The following is a 16,645-nucleotide window of genomic DNA, read 5'->3' on the forward strand; positions in this document are numbered from 1 at the left end:
GTTCAGGGGGAACTATGTGTCTCCCCATAGGAGCACTTCTTTTGGAGTATCCTTAAAGGGAGAATAAATCAACAATCCCCCAACCCCATCACAGGGGCCAAGGGGCTGTGCTCACCAGGCACTGGGAGTTCGTGAGCAGACGGGCTCCCTGGGGTTCATCATTCACAGGTCCTTGTTAAAAGCCAGGACAACTGTTGCCTCTGCAAGATCACAGAGCTGAGCCTATAGCAACTCAGGCACTTCATTTTCTCAGAAAGCAAGGGGGAGGAAAGTTTTATTTATTTTTTTAGTTTCTTTATTTGAGAGAGAGAGAACTCACAAGCAGGGGGAGAGGTAGAGGGAGAAGCAGACTCCCCACTGAGCAGGGAGCCCTATGCAGGACTCAATCCTGGGACCCTGAGATCATGACCTGAGCCAAAAAGGCAGACACTTCACCGACTAAGCCACCCAGGTGCCCCTGGAGGGAAGCTTTTGACCAGGTCCCTTGCTGATGGTCCATACTGTCTTTCCATTACCTGAGGCACAGCAGTTCCAGAGCCCCAGGAAGACCTAGGTGTGAGCCTTGGCCCTGCCTCTTGCCTGCTCTGTCTATAAGCAAGGTCCTGACCTCTCTCCTCTTCCATTCCTTACCCGTGGAATCGATAATAGTAGTAGTACCTCTGAGGGGCTTTGGGGAGTAAGATAAGCATGTTAAGCCCTATCCTGCCCATAGAAGGAGCTCAGTAAATACTTGAACGAATGGCCTCTGGCCAGCACTGGGCATCCTGAGACAAGCCTGTGCTCTGGGCACTCAAATGGGTGGTGTGTGACTGAAGAGGTGACAAGATGGCCTTTCTACAGGGAGGTGGGCTGACTGGTGCCCAGATAGGGGAGGACCAGGTGTCTGCACCCCGACAGACTCACCCCAAGGGTCAGTGTCTGTGCCACAAACAGAAGGTCTCAGGGGCCAAAGCCGTGAAGCCACAGACCGCCCTGTGCTTCAGGGTCATCCGGGCACTGTGCCTCCTCTGTGCTTTGGCTCCATTTGGGGTCTTGGCGTGGGCAACAATCTGGCATTCCCCGCTGACTTCCCACTGGCTGGTGTCAGGGGTGGAGCAGAGGTGTTGACTGTCCCCGGGGAGGAGTCCCCCCCCCCCCCCCCCCCCAGCTCAGCCCTGAAGCATTGCAGCTGGGTGCCAGGCTGTGATTACAGGCCCAGGCCAGGTCAGGCCAGCGTGCTCCCTACGACCAAGATTGTCCCAGCCCGTGCTCTTGAATCCTCTGGTGTGCTGACCTCTTCCCTACAGTTCCTGAGGTCATTTTGTGCACAGCAAGAATGACACCCCAATGAGCACTGAAGACTGTTCTGAAGGAGTGACTCCTTTTTGTGGGCCAGGTACAAGCGGAGGGAGATAGGAAAGCACAGACCCTAGTTTGGCCTCCCTGTTGTCTGGGTGTCCCAGGGGCTTCCCAGTACATGGCACTCCCTCTTCTCTACCCCGGGCTTTAGAAACACGGAAAAATAAAACAAGAGGAAGGACAAATATCTCCTTCCTTATAGGTGGGGACCAGCGCAGCGGACAGCACTTTGGGCCAGTGGCCCTGCTGACACGGAGCTGCAGGCAAAGGCAGACTTCGGAGGTGTGTCTGGACCCACCCTGTGGGGGATGATGGGGACCTCAAGTCTGAGGGCCAGGTGAGTACGGGAGAGAGAAAGGTCACGCCTTAGAAAGTCTTTCCTGTGGGCAGTGAAGAAGAATCCTTCCTCCTACAGGGTTGGTGGTGGGTTTGGGGGTGCTTGTGGGTTCCTCTGATGTTTTACGATCCAACCCTCCATTTTTTTTATATAAGTGTCAGGCAAAGCAAGCTCATTCTTTCCTTCTTTTTTTCTTGCAACGTTGCCTCCATGATATAGTGAAACCTTTCCCAAAGCCCAGCATAACAGACTCTGGGGGTGCCCACAATCCCTTGTGTCCAGCACTCACTGCATGCAGCTTCCCACCCTGTTCCAGCAGCAGGGAATCTGCTCCTTGCCAGAGGTCACCCCCGTCCGTACCCATGCCGCAGCCTGTAACGGGCTGGTGGTTGATGTATAAACACCCCAGCTCCCTATCCAGGATTAGGGGGGATTGTTGTGGAGCTCCCGGGGGATGTCCCATCAGGGTTCAGCTCCAGCCGCCCTTGGAGGTGACAACCTCTTTGGTGATGGTCCTTCCCATGTCATGGTCTCCCCACTTACCTTCTGCTCCACGAAGGACACTACTTGCCTCCTTTTGTCAGGTCTGCTTTCAAGGAATACAAGCTAAGGCACTCTGGACAGAGGGACTCCTGTCCTCCTCACTCTGTGAGAAGTGGAACAAGCATGGCAGGGTGTTGGGTTGTGTCCTTATCCTGTGTGTGGCTGTCACAGATGGTTCCAAAGAGCTGTCTCTTTGCAGGTGGGTTTGCCTGGACTGTCCAATTTACCTCATGCGATCCTGGTGCACCTGGCTTAGCATTTCCCTGGGAGGGAAGTGGCCTGGCTTGGAGATCAGTTCTACAGTTGTGGTTGGACGGGAGAGTGGGGTTTAATAGAACCCCAGGAGGTTAGAGGCCACAGGCCTTTGGATTCTTCTCAGAAAAGCTGCTCCTTACAGATGAGACAGCTGAGGCCCGAACACTAGGTGACCTGCTCATGGCCAGGCAGCTGGCAGCAGACCTGGCCCTGGGAAGCCAAGCGATGCTCTACTAGGCACCACCCTAATCCTCCCTTCCCTTCCCCTAGTCCTCCAGAGGGGCAGCTGTTTCAAAGCACGCTATATGTCATCTGTGTGCCATTGACTTTACTGTGGGGGCAAGAGCATCCTTGCTTTTAAAATCTGTGTTCTAGGGATCCCTGGGTGGCGCAGCGGTTTGGCGCCTGCCTTTGGCCCAGGGCGCGATCCTGGAGACCCGGGATCGAGTCCCACGTCGGGCTCCCGGTGCGTGGAGCCTGCTTCTCCCTCTGCCTGTGTCTCTGCCTCTCTCTCTCTCTCTGTGGCTATCATAAGTAAATAAAAAAAAAAAAAAAAAAAAAAAAAAAAAAAAAAATAAAATCTGTGTTCTAGAGGAAGCCTCACCAGAACTGGGGGTGTTCAGAGCCTGGAGACAAATTGCCTCACTGTGCACTAGATGGTGTCCAACACTCACACACATCCCCGGCACACGCAAAGACAGCCCCGTGTCAACAAGGGAAGAACCTACAAGATCTAATCGTTCAGTGGTGTCTAGTCTTGTTTGCTCCAGAAGGGGTTTGGGAACTGGCAGGAGAGGCAGGAAATGTATCTGTGGATGATCACTCCGGTCGAGGGTTGAAAGACTGAAGGTGGAGACATTCCAGGGCTGTCCTGGTAGGAGGTGAGGTGGCCTGGACTGGGGCTGTGGGCCCTGGGGATAGAGGACAGTGGACAGATGGAGGAAAGACAGTCCCCCCGCCTCCCTGGGCAGAATGGGTGTGCCAGCGTCTGAGTTCACTAGTCTCCTTTATAAATTGTGAGCCCCAGGGGGCCAGAGGTGCTGGCTTCTCAGGGTTGCTATGTTTCATGCTACAGACTTCTTGGATAATGCTAAATAAAATAGCTAAGATTTATTGAGTGCTTATGTGAGGCTTCTAAGCACTTGACATGTATTAATTTCCTTTATTCCCCATCACACATCATGGGTGCCTGCCCAGATTAAAATCTCTGGGATAGATGGGCCTGAATCGTTGTATGCTGAAAACCTTATACAGCGCTCCCCCCCACCCCCTGCCCTCCCGGGAGAGGCTGGAGACACCGGGCAGGCTTGTCCTGGGGTGAGGACCATAGGCTTCCAGCTGGCAGAGCTGCTGTCCTGGGTCCTCCAGTGGCCGTGGACCATGTCTCTCTCTTCCTCTCAGACCTGCTCATCATTTTGTGCCATGTATCACTCATGCTTCCTTTCTTCCTTTTGGGACACCTCCAGCATACCCCCCCCCCATTTTCTCTCCCTGTCCCTTGTCCCTCCTGTGAATTATGCACAGCATGGGTCTCTCCCACCAGCATGTGGAGCACACACAAATCTGGACAGCAGATGGTGCAAAAGGCCTGGGCCAAAGGATGCCTAAGCACGTGGCTGTGGGAAATGTTCCAGCTTTCTACACCTTCCCCAGCAAAAGTGAGAACCCTGAGCCAACAACCATCCATCAGGTACCTGCTGTACACCAGGCACTGTGCTAGTATCATGTCCTCCCAGGAAAGCCTCCGTGGGTAGAACCTGGGTTGATTAAAGAGCTCTAATTCCTGGGGTCCCTCTGTTCCTCCAGGAACAGCTTCAGGCAGGAGCTGTGTCTCCACTTTTCCCTGCAGAAATCAGGGCCTAGCACACAGTGGGTGTTACATGTTTGCTTATTGAATGGATAGAAGTGTCTTTGTGAACAGGGAGGGTTTGGAGGGGATGGTGGGGTTCGAGGGGGGGTGTCTTTTTTTGGGGGGGTCTTATTAGGGAGAGAGGAAGCAAAGGCAAGAGGCTGAATTGCTTCTCTCCCCACTCCCATTACTCTGGTGGGGGCGGGGGGGGGCACCTGAGCAGCAGGAACTCCCTCTGTCTCCAGAAACACTGAGCTTTGCAGAGCCACCTCCTCCTTTAGAGCTGGGTGCACTTGCCCAGGCTCTACACCTCACTCCCTCACTCCCTGGTTCTCTGGACATTTGCACAGCCTTACAGGGGAGGCGTGTGGTAGGCTTGACTCCGTTTGCTCAGGGGTGCCCCCCTCCTCAAGCAGTTATAGCTGAGCCTGTTGCTCTTCTCTGGGTGAACTTCAGAATCACCGGGGAAGCTTCTCAAAAATGTTGATGCTTTATTTAATTGGCCGTGGTGGGGCTGCCGTGAGAAGTCCTGAGCTGGCCCCACAGGGGAGGAGGCCCTCCTTCCCTCAGGGCCTCTCCCCAGTCCATTCTGGTCTGTGCCCCCCTTCCCTGCAGCACATCCCAGAGCCTGGGCGCTGAGTTACACCTCCCAGCAGACTGCTGCGCTGCTGTCTCCTGCCAAAAAAATGAAAGTGTTCAATCATTCAGCCAAGAGCCACACAGGCAGACTCTCAGCTCCTGGAAAGGAAGACTGCGGGGGTGGGGGTGGTGAGTGAGCACATGGGGTGGGGTGGCAGGGGGGCTGAGAGAGAGGGAGAGCAAGCTTGCTGGGGCCTCTGAGGCAGAGGGTGAGAGCAAGAGTGTAGCGCTCATACCACAAGGACTGAAGCAGACCCCGCCCTCCCTAGAGTCCCCTCTTGGGAAGGCTGGGACTGCAGACCCGCCTGAGCTGTGGAGGCCATGGCAGGCAGCCCCAGGGGTGGAAGGCTTTTCAGTGTGGGACATATACTCTCAGCCCCCCTAAAAGTGGGGTGTTTGAATGCCGCTTCCCATAGTGGCCCTTCTGGGCCGGGGCCAGAACTTTCCTTCCTGAGGACCAAGGATATGGCCTCCCTGTCCTGAAGACACTGACTATCGGGACTTCCATAGGCAGAGGCTCCTGGGGGGCTCTCAACACTCTTATTCATGCGCTGCTAAGTGATAGCCCCAACAGTGGCCCTGGCTGTGGACGAGGATGGGGACGTGATGGGGAGGGCTTGGCTCCTCAGCTGGGGGCCCTCCCACCCTGGCCCCGGTTGGGGTTCAATGCTGCTGTGTGGCTTGTGGCACAGGTGTGGGGTGTGGGGGTCCATGGGGGGCAAAGGGACAGCAGGAGGGTGGCAGTGCACGTGTACTCTTACCCGGACAGCAAGTGAATATCAGGGCCTTTGTGCAGGAACGGCCAGTGGGCTATAGATGCTACCCTTGTGGTTGCTCCCTGTCTGGGCTCCTGGGGTTGGTGCTGTGTCCGTGGGATGGGCTGGCACTGCTGGAAGGACAAACGGCAGTGTCTGCCACAGAGGGAGCAGGGCTGCGGGACACAGCTTGGGGTGAGGCCCCGCCACCGGCCCTGGGGCTGTGGCCAGCTGAGCCCATCCCTCACCCAGAGGCTGTCAGCAATTTTCAATTAGCCGGAGGCTGGGCAGGCAGCTGGGGCTCCAGGCTCCAGACTCCAGCATGCTAATGAAGGCGCTGTCCCTGCTGGAGACAGCGCTGGACCAGGATGGGAGGCAAATTAGGTTATCCCTGTAGAGGGACAGCCAGGCTTTGGTTTGGGGCTGTTGGCTTACCTCTGGCAGGGCTGGACATTTCTCTGGGCTTGGAGGGTGAACTCTGCCCAATGTCTTCCTCTGGGCTGGAGAGTGGGGGAGGGGGGTTGCAGAGAGGAGCCTCAGGGCCCTGGGTCTTCCTTCTTAGAGGGGCCAGCACGAGCTGCAGACAGAGCTGTGGGGTTTTCTGTCATCTTGGGCTTGCAGCAGAGGGATCACTAGGAGCTCAGAACTTGGGGGAGGGGTGTCCCAGTGGGTGGCTGTGCCCACCGTCCCTGTGGATGGGAATGGTCCGCCCTCCCCAGTGATGGAGATGGCTCAGGCCCCATGGTCGGTAGCCTGTCGGAAGGCAGAACCCAGCAGGGACCGGGAAAGTGCCATCTCTCCTGTCAGAACAGCGGCAACGCGATCCAGGGCAGTTGCTAGGGAGTCAGTGTGGGAGCCCACACTTTCTTTTCTTCCCAGGCAAAGCCCCCAGGGAGTATCAGCTTTCCTGACTGAGTTGCCCTAGTCCATCAGATGCAAATCGGTTTTCATAAAACCCAAGGAGACATCTGCTGAGAAAAATTAAGTTAATGACCACTACAATGTTTCTCTGGAGAACTCCATGCACATTCTGGCCTCCTCTCTCCCCTCTGGCTGCACAGAGGGCTTGGGATGTCCGAGGATACCATCTTGAGGCGCTCCAGGTGAGCCACAAGGCCAGGGCACAGAGCCAGCCCTTTGCCTTTTGCCTGGATCCTCAGGAAGCTGGAAACAACCAGGGGTGATGATATGCTGGGGACCTGGCAGAGGGGATGGGCAGGGGCCCGTCGTGACCTTTGGCACCCAGCTCACTCCTATGATTTCTCTGCTGTGAGCGGGCGGAGGCTCGACTCTCCCAGGCCTGGCTTCCCGACACCCAGAAAGTGATAGCTCCCTGACAGAAAAAGAAGGAGGCCAACCTATGGAACACACCTTTTCCCTCAAGTGTCATTGGCTCTTTACGATGGGTCCTGGTGCCTTTCACACGGGCATGCGGGTGGCACTCAGAAAGCATGTGGGGAGTCGATGCACGAATGGGTAACTCTTTGGGGCCATACTGCATTCTCTGCAGTTTTACAGGTAAGACCTCGGGGTTTAGGGAGGCCAAACAACGTGCTGGAGGTCCAACAGCAATAATGAGATTTGAGTGCCCTTCAGAACTCCATCTTGCCCTACACCCACAAGTCTGAAATCACAGTCCACGCCACCTGCCAGGGCCACTTGCCCGGGGAACCAGAGTTGCTGCTGGGATGGTCTTCTGGTGGTCCAAGGGGAAGGGGTTTGGGAGCCCCGTGTGAGATTTACCATGTGGATTTTCAATAGTTTTGCTCTCCATGGACCAGGGAGGGAGAGAGAGCGAAAAAGCTGTATTCACTAAATTCTCTAATTCAGAATCCATTAGGATACTTCCAATGGCTCGAAACAAAAACTTCAACTCAAAATGATCTAAACAATATGATTATTTCATGTAAAAGGAAAATCCACAGCTAACCAGGCTCTAGGGCCAGTTGATCCCAGGGCTGTTTGTGTGACGTGTGGATGGGGCCACTGGGCCTGCATTAGATCCTCCTCTGGAGTGGAATGGGTGTTGAGGAGTCAGCGATGATGTACCCAGTCCTTCGTGCACACAGGCAGCCCTGCTTCAGGACCTCTCTGGAAACATTCTGGAAGACCCTGTCCTTCCTGCACTGCCACAGACCACTGCTTAGAATGGGCAGCTTGATGGGTCCAGCATATCCGCCAGGTGAGCCAGGTGGCAGCCCGGGCAGTAGTCTCAGGGTTCGTGGGGCCGACAGTGGGTGCATTGCTGCAGCACCTCCACAATGCTGGGTAGTCGGCAGAGGTGCCAGCAGGAGGTGGCCTGGAGAGGCCTGCCCCCAGAAAGCAGGAGAGGGAGGAAGAGAGTTAGCAGGCACAGGGCAGCCAGGGCTTGTTCCCTAGTACATCTGACATGTCCCCAGGGAACTGAACGGGTTTCTGCAGGCGGCTGGTATCTGAGCATAACAGATGGGACAGGAGGAGCTAGCAGAGCTGGGCTTTTCTTGGCAAAGTGATCCACTGGCCCCTGACGTTGGGTACGTGTGTGATGCTGGGGCTGGGTGGGAGAGCACAGCATGCAGCTCTCTCTCTCAGCTCCCACTCCTCCCCCAGGGAGGACTTATCACAGCCTGGACACACAGCAGGAGAGGGCTTGGCCAAATCCTTCCCTTTGTGCAGGGCTGGTGGGGGTGGTCATGTAAGGTCCTAGGTGGTACCTTTAGACTGGGAGAATTTTCTCCCCTCTCCATATGCTTTCATTTCATTTAAGCAGTTTCTCAGAAGTAGAATTTCTGAGTAATACAAAACATGTATGTTTAACTTGATAAGAAACTAGCCAACTGCTTTCCAGAGTAGTTGTACTGTTTCACACTCCCAAGGAGGAGAATTCAAATAGCTTCCCATACTCATGGACACTTTGTACGGTCTTCAAAATTATAGCCATTCTAGTGCATAGAGTGGTAACATCATAGATTCAGTCTGTATTTCCCTGGTGATTAGTACTTCAAGCATCCTTTTGAGTGCACATGGGCCGTTTGTAACCTTTTGTGAACTGTCTTTTCAAAGCCCTGTCCCATTTTTTTTCCTGTTCCATATTGTTATTTAGTTCTTTGTCCTAAGACTGAATTATGAGGGATATCCCTGGGTGGCTCAGCAGTTTAGCCCCTGCCTTCGGCCCAGGGTGTGATCCTGGAGTCCATCGGGCTCCTTGCATGGAGCCTGCTTCTCTCTCTGCCTCTCTCTGTGTGTCTCTCATGAATAAATAAATTAAATCTCAAAAAAAAAAAAAAAGGCTGAATTATGAGAGTTCTTGATATATTTCTCAGGGAGGATATATTTTACATTTTTGGTTATAAATGAGGTGGAGTGGCTCTTTGCCTGTGTAAGCACCAATAGTACTTCCTTTTCTGCAAACATCGCAATCCTTTGCTCACTTTTCCACTGAGCTATGAGTCTTCATTCTATTGATTTCCAAGAAGTCATTATACGTTAGGCGGATTAACCCCTTGTCTGAGATAAGAATTGTAATTACTTCCCCTCATTTGTGGTTTGCCTTTGCCTAGCCTACGGTGTTCTTATTTTTATTTATTTGAATTAGCTGGTCTTTTCTTCTATGGCTCTAGGATTTTGACTCCTAGTGAGAAGGGTCTTTCTCACCCCAAGTTTGCAAAGGAAGTTCACCATGTTTTCTTCTCCCATGTCTTAGCCAGGTTACCCAGAGAATAGCAGAGGGCAAAGCTGGACGTTGCTTTATCAGGTGATGTAGCTCCCCTGCAACAGGAGAGGGTGTGAGAGGAAACAAGGCAGGAAGGCACAGGAGAGATAGCTCATTATTGAGGGGTGCTGGGTGGGGGGAACTCAGTCCATTGAGCATCTGACTTGATTTCGGCTCAGGTCATTATCTCGGGGTCATGAGATCGAGCCCCAAGTTGGGCTCTGTGCTTGGCAGGGAGTCTGCTGGAGATTTTCTTTTTCCCTCTCCGTCTGCCCCTCACCCTCCCTCTAAAATTAATAAAAATAAATCTTAAAAAGAAAAGATAGCCTGTTATCCAGCCAACCATAGACCCACAAGAGATAGAGCAGATTACTTCCCAGTGGGGGCTTCCACCATCAGGCTGCAGAGAAGCCCCTTAGGGGAGGAGCGAGAGGCCTCATCCACTGGCTCCTTCTTGTCTGTTGTGTTTCATTGGTCTGGGGGCCCCGGGCCCATTACTGCCCTGGACTTCTGTTCTGGGGGCCAGACCTCTCACCGGCCCAGCCCCAGCTGGAGTTTCATCACAATTTGGAAGTGGTGGGGGGTCAGGCTTGCCTGGGTCTGATCTTGTCGCCATGGAGGCCATGCCAGAGCCTGGCCCCTACCTGGGAGTCTGGGACTGGCGCATTCACAGCAGCAGCCGGTGTTCTGCAGGAACATATAACGCAGGCCCGGGGAGATGCCTGAACCTTCTGGTTCCTTTTGTTCTCGTCCACCTCCTTTTTTTTTTTTTTTTTTTTAAAGATTTTATATATATATATATATATTATATATATATTTTTTCATGAGACAGAGAGAGAGAGAAGCAGAGACAGAGGCAAAAGGGAGAAGCAGGCTCCCCTACAAGGAGCCCGATTCAGAACTTGATCCCAGAATCTAGGGATCATAACCTGAGCTGAAGGCAGACACTTAACAACTGAGCCACCTCCTTGTATTTAAACACTTACATATTTAGCCTATTTGGATTTTCTCCTGGCCTATGCTGTTGGGTGGTGCGAGGCCTGACTTAGACTTAATATTTTTTCCAGACAACCACTGAGTGTTCCCAACTCCCTTCACTGCATGGTTCATCTTCTTTCCTGTCCATTGGAGAGTCTCTTGTGTCATATACAAAATCTCTGTATCTGACATCCCAGTGCAAAATTTCTTTTCCATCCCTCAGTCTGTTCAAGTTGTTTTAAATACTGAAGTTCTAGGGCAGCCCGGATGGCTCAGTGGTTTAGTGCCACCTTCAGTCCAGGGCGTGATCCTGGGGTCCTGGGATTGAGTCCCACATCGGGCTCCCTGCATGGTTCAGAGTCTAATTATTTATAAATAAATAAAATCTTTAATAAATAAATAAATGAATACTGAAGTTCTACTATATGTATTAATATCTAGTATGTTTCCTGTTTAACATCTTCCTAGTCAACCTTTGTTAATATGTTCTCTTTCCTTTATTAAATTTTTTTTTTTAATTTTTATTTATTTATGATAGTCACACAGAGAGAGAGAGAGAGAGAGAGAGGCAGAGACACAGGCAGAGGGAGAAGCAGGCTCCATGCACCGGGAGCCCGATGTGGGATTCGATCCTGGGTCTCCAGGATCGCGCCCTGGGCCAAAGGCAGGCGCCAAACCGCTGCGCCACCCAGGGATCCCTCTCTTTCCTTTATTTAAGCAGGCTCCACACCCAGAGTGGAGCCCAACGCTGGGCCTGAACTCATGACCCTGGGATGGAAACCTGAGCTAAGATCAAGTGTGTGACACTCATTCGACTGAGCCATCCAGGCGCCCCTCGTTTAATGTTTTTTTTTTTTTTTTTAATTTTTATTTATTTATGATAGTCACAGAGAGAGAAAGAGAGAGAGGCAGAGACACAGGCAGAGGGAGAAGCAGGCTCCATGCACTGGGAGCCCAATGTGGGATTTGATCCCGGGTCTCCAGGATCGCGCCCTGGGCCAAAGACAGGCGCCAAACCGCTGCGCCACCCAGGGATCCCCACGTTTAATGTTTTTAATAAATGGTGCTTTCCATAATTGGCTTACGTGCACTGTTGAGCCAATTTTGTTTTATCCTGTCTGTTCTCCAGTTTTATTCTTCATCATACTGTTTTAAAGGTATTTTGGCAAATAGTCACATGTTATGATTTTGTACTTGAAAGAAACTTTGAAACAGTCTTATCTGGGAAGGGTGAGGCAGGCATCCAGGAGACAGATGAGGCTCTGGGTGCCTTGGGGCTGGCTTTGGACAACATTTTAGTTTTCGTTGTTTTTTTTTTTTTTAAGACTTGTTTATTTATTTTTTAGTGAGAGAAAGCACGTGTGCATACACATATGAGTGGGGTAGGAGGGGCAGAGGGAGAGAGAACCTCATGCAGACTCCCTGCTAAGCATGGAGCAGGATGCCTGGCAGGCTCAATTTCACGACCCTGAGATCAGGATGCAAGCTGAAACCAAGAGTTGGGTGCCTAATCGACTAAGCCACCCATCCTCTGGATGGCTTTTTAGAATAATGTAATTCTTTTCTTTTTAATTTAAATATTTTATTTATTTATTCATGAAAGACACAGAGAAAGAGAGAGGCAGAGACACAGGCAGAGGGAGAAGCAGGCTCCATGCAGGGAGCCTGATGTGGGACTCGATCCCAGGACTCCAGGATCATTCCCTGGGCCGAAGGCAGGCACTAAACTGCTGAGCCACCCAGGCGTCCCATAGAATAATGTAACTCTTGCTTTCCCCTTCCCCTCCCTCCTACTACCCCAGACAGAGCAGCAGACCCCCAGCTCAGGTCTGGAAAGGTCCCCTCACCCTGCAAGCTTTCTGAATCTGTCATCTGCTGAGCTTCTTGTTGACTAGAGGGACAGTCTGACCCTGAAGGCCACGCTGTCCTGTGGAAAACTCTCACACTCTCCCTAGCATGACTCATTCATTAACTCACCTTTCCTCCTGTTCTTTTCCTCTTGGGTTTGTGTAGCTGGGAGTAGGAGAGAGCACCAGGGTCCGGTGGTCTCAGGCAAACCGGTTCGGCCACCACTCCCTGACAAAATCAAAGGTCAAGAGTTGAGTGATGGTGACACAGGAGAGGAATTCATTTCAGTGAGGCCCACACCATGTGGACAGCAGCCTAGTGTCTCAAAGACAGTCTCCAAAGTTCTGGAAATACTTCTAGGTTTAAATACAGAAAATGTGGGACAAAGGTCGGTGGGTCCATGCAGGTGGGCGGTGGAAGTCGGTCAATCACAGTCTTGGGATCAGTCAGGAGGCTCAGGGCAGTTCCTATTGTTGGAGGGGGCAGTTTCAGTTCCCATCAGGGGATGCTTTGCCTGCCGGGTGTTTGCCTGAGTTAAGAGATAAGCTGCAGAGAAGAACATAATAAGTTATAAAGTACAGACCAAGGTCAAAATGGAGGTGGTTGGCGTCCTCTTTTGTTTAGAGAGGCTTTGTGAATGAGAGGAAATGAAGGTTATGAGCTAATTAAGGATTTGGTCTCGAAGGTCCTTGTTCTATACACATTGGTTCAGAGTCTAATGAAAGCTCTGAGAAAGGAGAGGAGCTTATTACGCTCTGCCTTAGGGTACCAAGCAAATACACCTGTCTCCCCAAATATTCCTCAAATGAGGGAATGTTTCACCTCGGTTGCCTCTAAAGGCAAGTAATGAAAAACACAACTCCACTCACTGAACAATGAAGACAGCTATCATCCTGCATGCTCACATCCCAGGGTGGGGTAGACATCAGGATGGACAGCATCCAACGCCTCTGGTTCTGTTCTCTGGGCTGGCTTCATCTTCAGCCTGGTGGGAGATGGGAGCCCCAATTCAGCCTCATGGTCAAACAGAACATTCCACAGGAAGAATGAGAGGCTAATGTCCAGAAGCTGTCTACCTACCTCATTGGCTTAAATTAGGTCACTGTCCCTTTCTGGAACCAACCACTTTGAGGGGGAGACCCTCAGGATGCCCTGAGATTGATCAGACCTACTCTTAATGCTGGTGATAGTTGGATTTCCCATGAAGCACGTGGGTTGTGTGGGGTCAGCATGATGCCTGAACTGCACTGGAGTTCTGTTGGGAGGGTGGGGAATGCGTGTTGGGTCAGCAATCAGCAATGCCCATCGGAGAGGGGTGCAGGTCCTTCTTATTGTGGTTATTCTCTTCTATTTATTTATTTAAGAGAGACAGAGATAATGACAGAGGTAGTGAGAGAGTACACAAGCGAGGAGGACAGGGAGAAGCAGACTCCCCGATAAGCAGGGAGCCCGATAGGGGGCTCAATCCCGGCACCCTAGGATGATGACCCAAGCTGAAGACAGAGACTCAATTGACTGAGATCCCAGATGCCCCTCCATGGTTACCCTCTTCTGAGTCTTGTTGAAACTGGCCTTGGACGATGAGAACAGGCAAATGAACGGGGGGGGGGGGGGGGGGGGGAGGAGATGGAGAAGGGAACCGTGGGGGCTCTGTGTGTCCATGGTGCTCTGGCCTGAAGAAATGACCGAATGACCACTGCACAAGCACAATCATCTGGTTATTCCAGCTTGGAGAAAATAAGCCACGTGACCACCCAACACCATTCATCTTGCTTCATATTTACCTGATGGCTTTCTTAATTCAATTCCTCAAGTAGATTTTCTTACCAAGAAGAGTGATCAGAGTGGACAATGTAAGTTTCTGACCTTCTTGTCAATTGAATCTTAAATGTCATATTTCTCCTTCTAAATTAATAAATAGTCCTTCTGGTTCCTCAAATAATTCCTTTGAAATTTTGGTTAAATCAGTTGGCCAAGGCCTCATGACCCCTAGAGAACTGGGGACATCTGGATCTCCTGAACTGAATAACTAAACTGTACCTACATTAAAATACCTAGGTAAATGTCAGGGCATCTGGGTGGCTCAGTCGGTTGAGCGGCCGACTCTTGGTTTCGGCTCAGGTCATGATCTCGGGGTCGTGGAATCGAGCCACGCATCGGGTTCTGTGTTCACCATGGAGTCTGCCTATCCCTCTCCCTCTGCCCACTCTCCTCCTCTATCTCTAAAATAAATAAAATCTTAAAAATAAAAATAAAATGCTTAGGTAAGTGTAAATGTGGAATATTATCCTGATTGTGGTTGTGAACTATTGGCGGGCTCTGGGCGATCGTAACAGAGTGACCACAAGCTGAGTGGACCCTTCCTAACAAGGATTTCCTGCTCTCAACCTGACTACACAGACCTGGGTGGCCAAGGTGGCAGTTGATGAGTTAACAGGTAGTAATACTGTCCAGGAAACATTTGGACATTTTCTTTTTTTTTTTTTTTTAATTTATTTATGATAGGCACACAGTGAGAGAGAGAGAGGGAGAGAGAGAGGCAGAGGGAGAAGCAGGCTCCATGCACCGGGAGCCTGACGTGGGATTCGATCCTGGGTCTCCAGGATCGCGCCCTGGGCCAAAGGCAGGCGCTAAACCGCTGCGCCACCCAGGGATCCCTGGACATTTTCTATGTACAAGGTGTTTCAAGGAGTGGGGCAGGAGCTGCAGTGACGTAAGTCAGGAACTGTGTCCTATGGCCTGGCCTGCAAGGGATTAATTTAGCTGCCTAATGAGGGCCACTGAAGGTGCAGAAAAGGTTTTGTTGCTGTGTATCACTTTAATTAGTAAGTCAATGAACACTTATTAATCACTGCCTATGTGAACACCATGAGGAGACCAGAAAAAAACATAGCGTGGATACACAATTATCAGAGCCAGGCTGTCTTGTTTTTTTGCTTGTTTGTTTCAAAGATTTTATATATTTGTTCATGAGAGACACAGAGAAAGAGGCAGAGACACAGGCAGAGGGAGAGGCAGGCTCCCTGTGGGGAGCCTGATGTGGGACTTGATCCTGGAACCCTAGGATCACAACCTGAGCCAAAGGCAGATGCTCAACCACTGAGCCACCCACGTGTCCTACCAAGCTGCCCTGTAAAAAAAATTCTGTTTGCATATAGAACAGGGTTGCTGTCCCTTTAGGCTCAGATTACTTTCTCAGGATCTTCGTTTCCATTGACCTAGCTCACCCTTCTTGTGTCATTTGCACGCAGGCGCTGTGGCTGCTGGCTGCCCTCCCCTTGCATATTCCTAGCTTGGCAACTCCAGACAGAGAAGGATTGTACCCCATGTTTATAAATTAATCTCAGGGAAGCCTACTTTTGGCCCTAATTAGGTTCTGTGTCCCTTTCCTAACAAATTGCTGTGGCCAGAGGATGAGGTACACCAATTGGTCCATTCCAGACCCTCAGCACCCAGAGACACCAGGTTCTGGTAGAGGATGTGCTTTGCCAATATCACCCAAAGCCATTTGGTGTCCCTGTGCCGCTGTTTACAGGGGATGCCAGGCTGGGAGGTGGGAAGCCAGACAGATATGATCACTGCACTCTAGATGTTTACAAGCTCTGTCTTGGGATGGGAGGAAGCCTGATTAGGGTCAGCTTTCATTCCCAGCTCACTAAGGGGCTTGTTGGGATGGGTGGCTGAAGAGAAACAAAGTGGGTGCTTGGGTGGCTCATTTGGGTAAGCGCCTGTCTTCCACTCGGGTCATGATCTCAGGGTCCTGTGATCGAGCCCCTCGCTGGGTTTCCTGCTCAGCAGGGAGCCTGCTTCTCTCTGTCCTTCTGCCCCAACCCTCCCCACCACCATGCTCATACTCTCTATCTCTCTCTCAAATAAATAAAATTTTAAACAAACAGACAAAGAGAACTAAGAGAGACAAGACTTCCCTTAGAATTCTTGTTCTGTTCTAAGGGAGACTGAAGCACATTTGCATAGAGTGCCTGAGTCAGTACCAGCCCATGAGGGCTTTTCTGATGAAAGCCACCTCATGCTGACTGCATTAATATATTTGGGTGCCTAATTTGCATGCCCAGAAGACCCACAACCAGAAGGCAGGGTGACAGAGCCAGCAGATACAGCTGTGGAACCTAGGATCTGTGTAACTGTGTTTACTGTTTTGCATGTAATCCACCGTGTCTGATGTGTATCTTCATACAGAACCTAGTCCCTAGTCTCCCTCCACACCTGCTGGGGGATGGGCGGAGGGGAGGGCATTGATTTTACAAGGTGACTAAGGGGGATCCCTGGGTGGCGCAGCGGTTTGGCGCCTGCCTTTGGCCCAGGGCGCGATCCTGGAGACCCGGGATCGAATCCCACATCGGGCTCCCGGTGCATGGAGCCTGCTTCTCCCTCTGCCTGTGTCTCTGCCTCTC

The 16,645-nt window shown here is 51.5% G+C and overlaps 1 long non-coding RNA gene across 1 annotated transcript; it reads left to right on the forward strand.

Moving 5' to 3' along the window:
• The first annotated feature begins 1,164 nt into the window (after positions 1-1,164).
• On the forward strand, positions 1,165-11,274 carry LOC140634704 (uncharacterized). The gene is made up of 4 exons (XR_012032094.1): positions 1,165-1,375; positions 1,541-1,675; positions 7,786-7,898; positions 11,107-11,274. It is a non-coding gene; the product is annotated as an uncharacterized lncRNA (long non-coding RNA).
• Positions 11,275-16,645: the final 5,371 nt, after the last annotated feature.

This window comes from Canis lupus, chromosome 6 (genome assembly GCF_048164855.1).
Source record: "Canis lupus baileyi chromosome 6, mCanLup2.hap1, whole genome shotgun sequence".
NCBI lineage: Eukaryota > Metazoa > Chordata > Mammalia > Carnivora > Canidae > Canis > Canis lupus.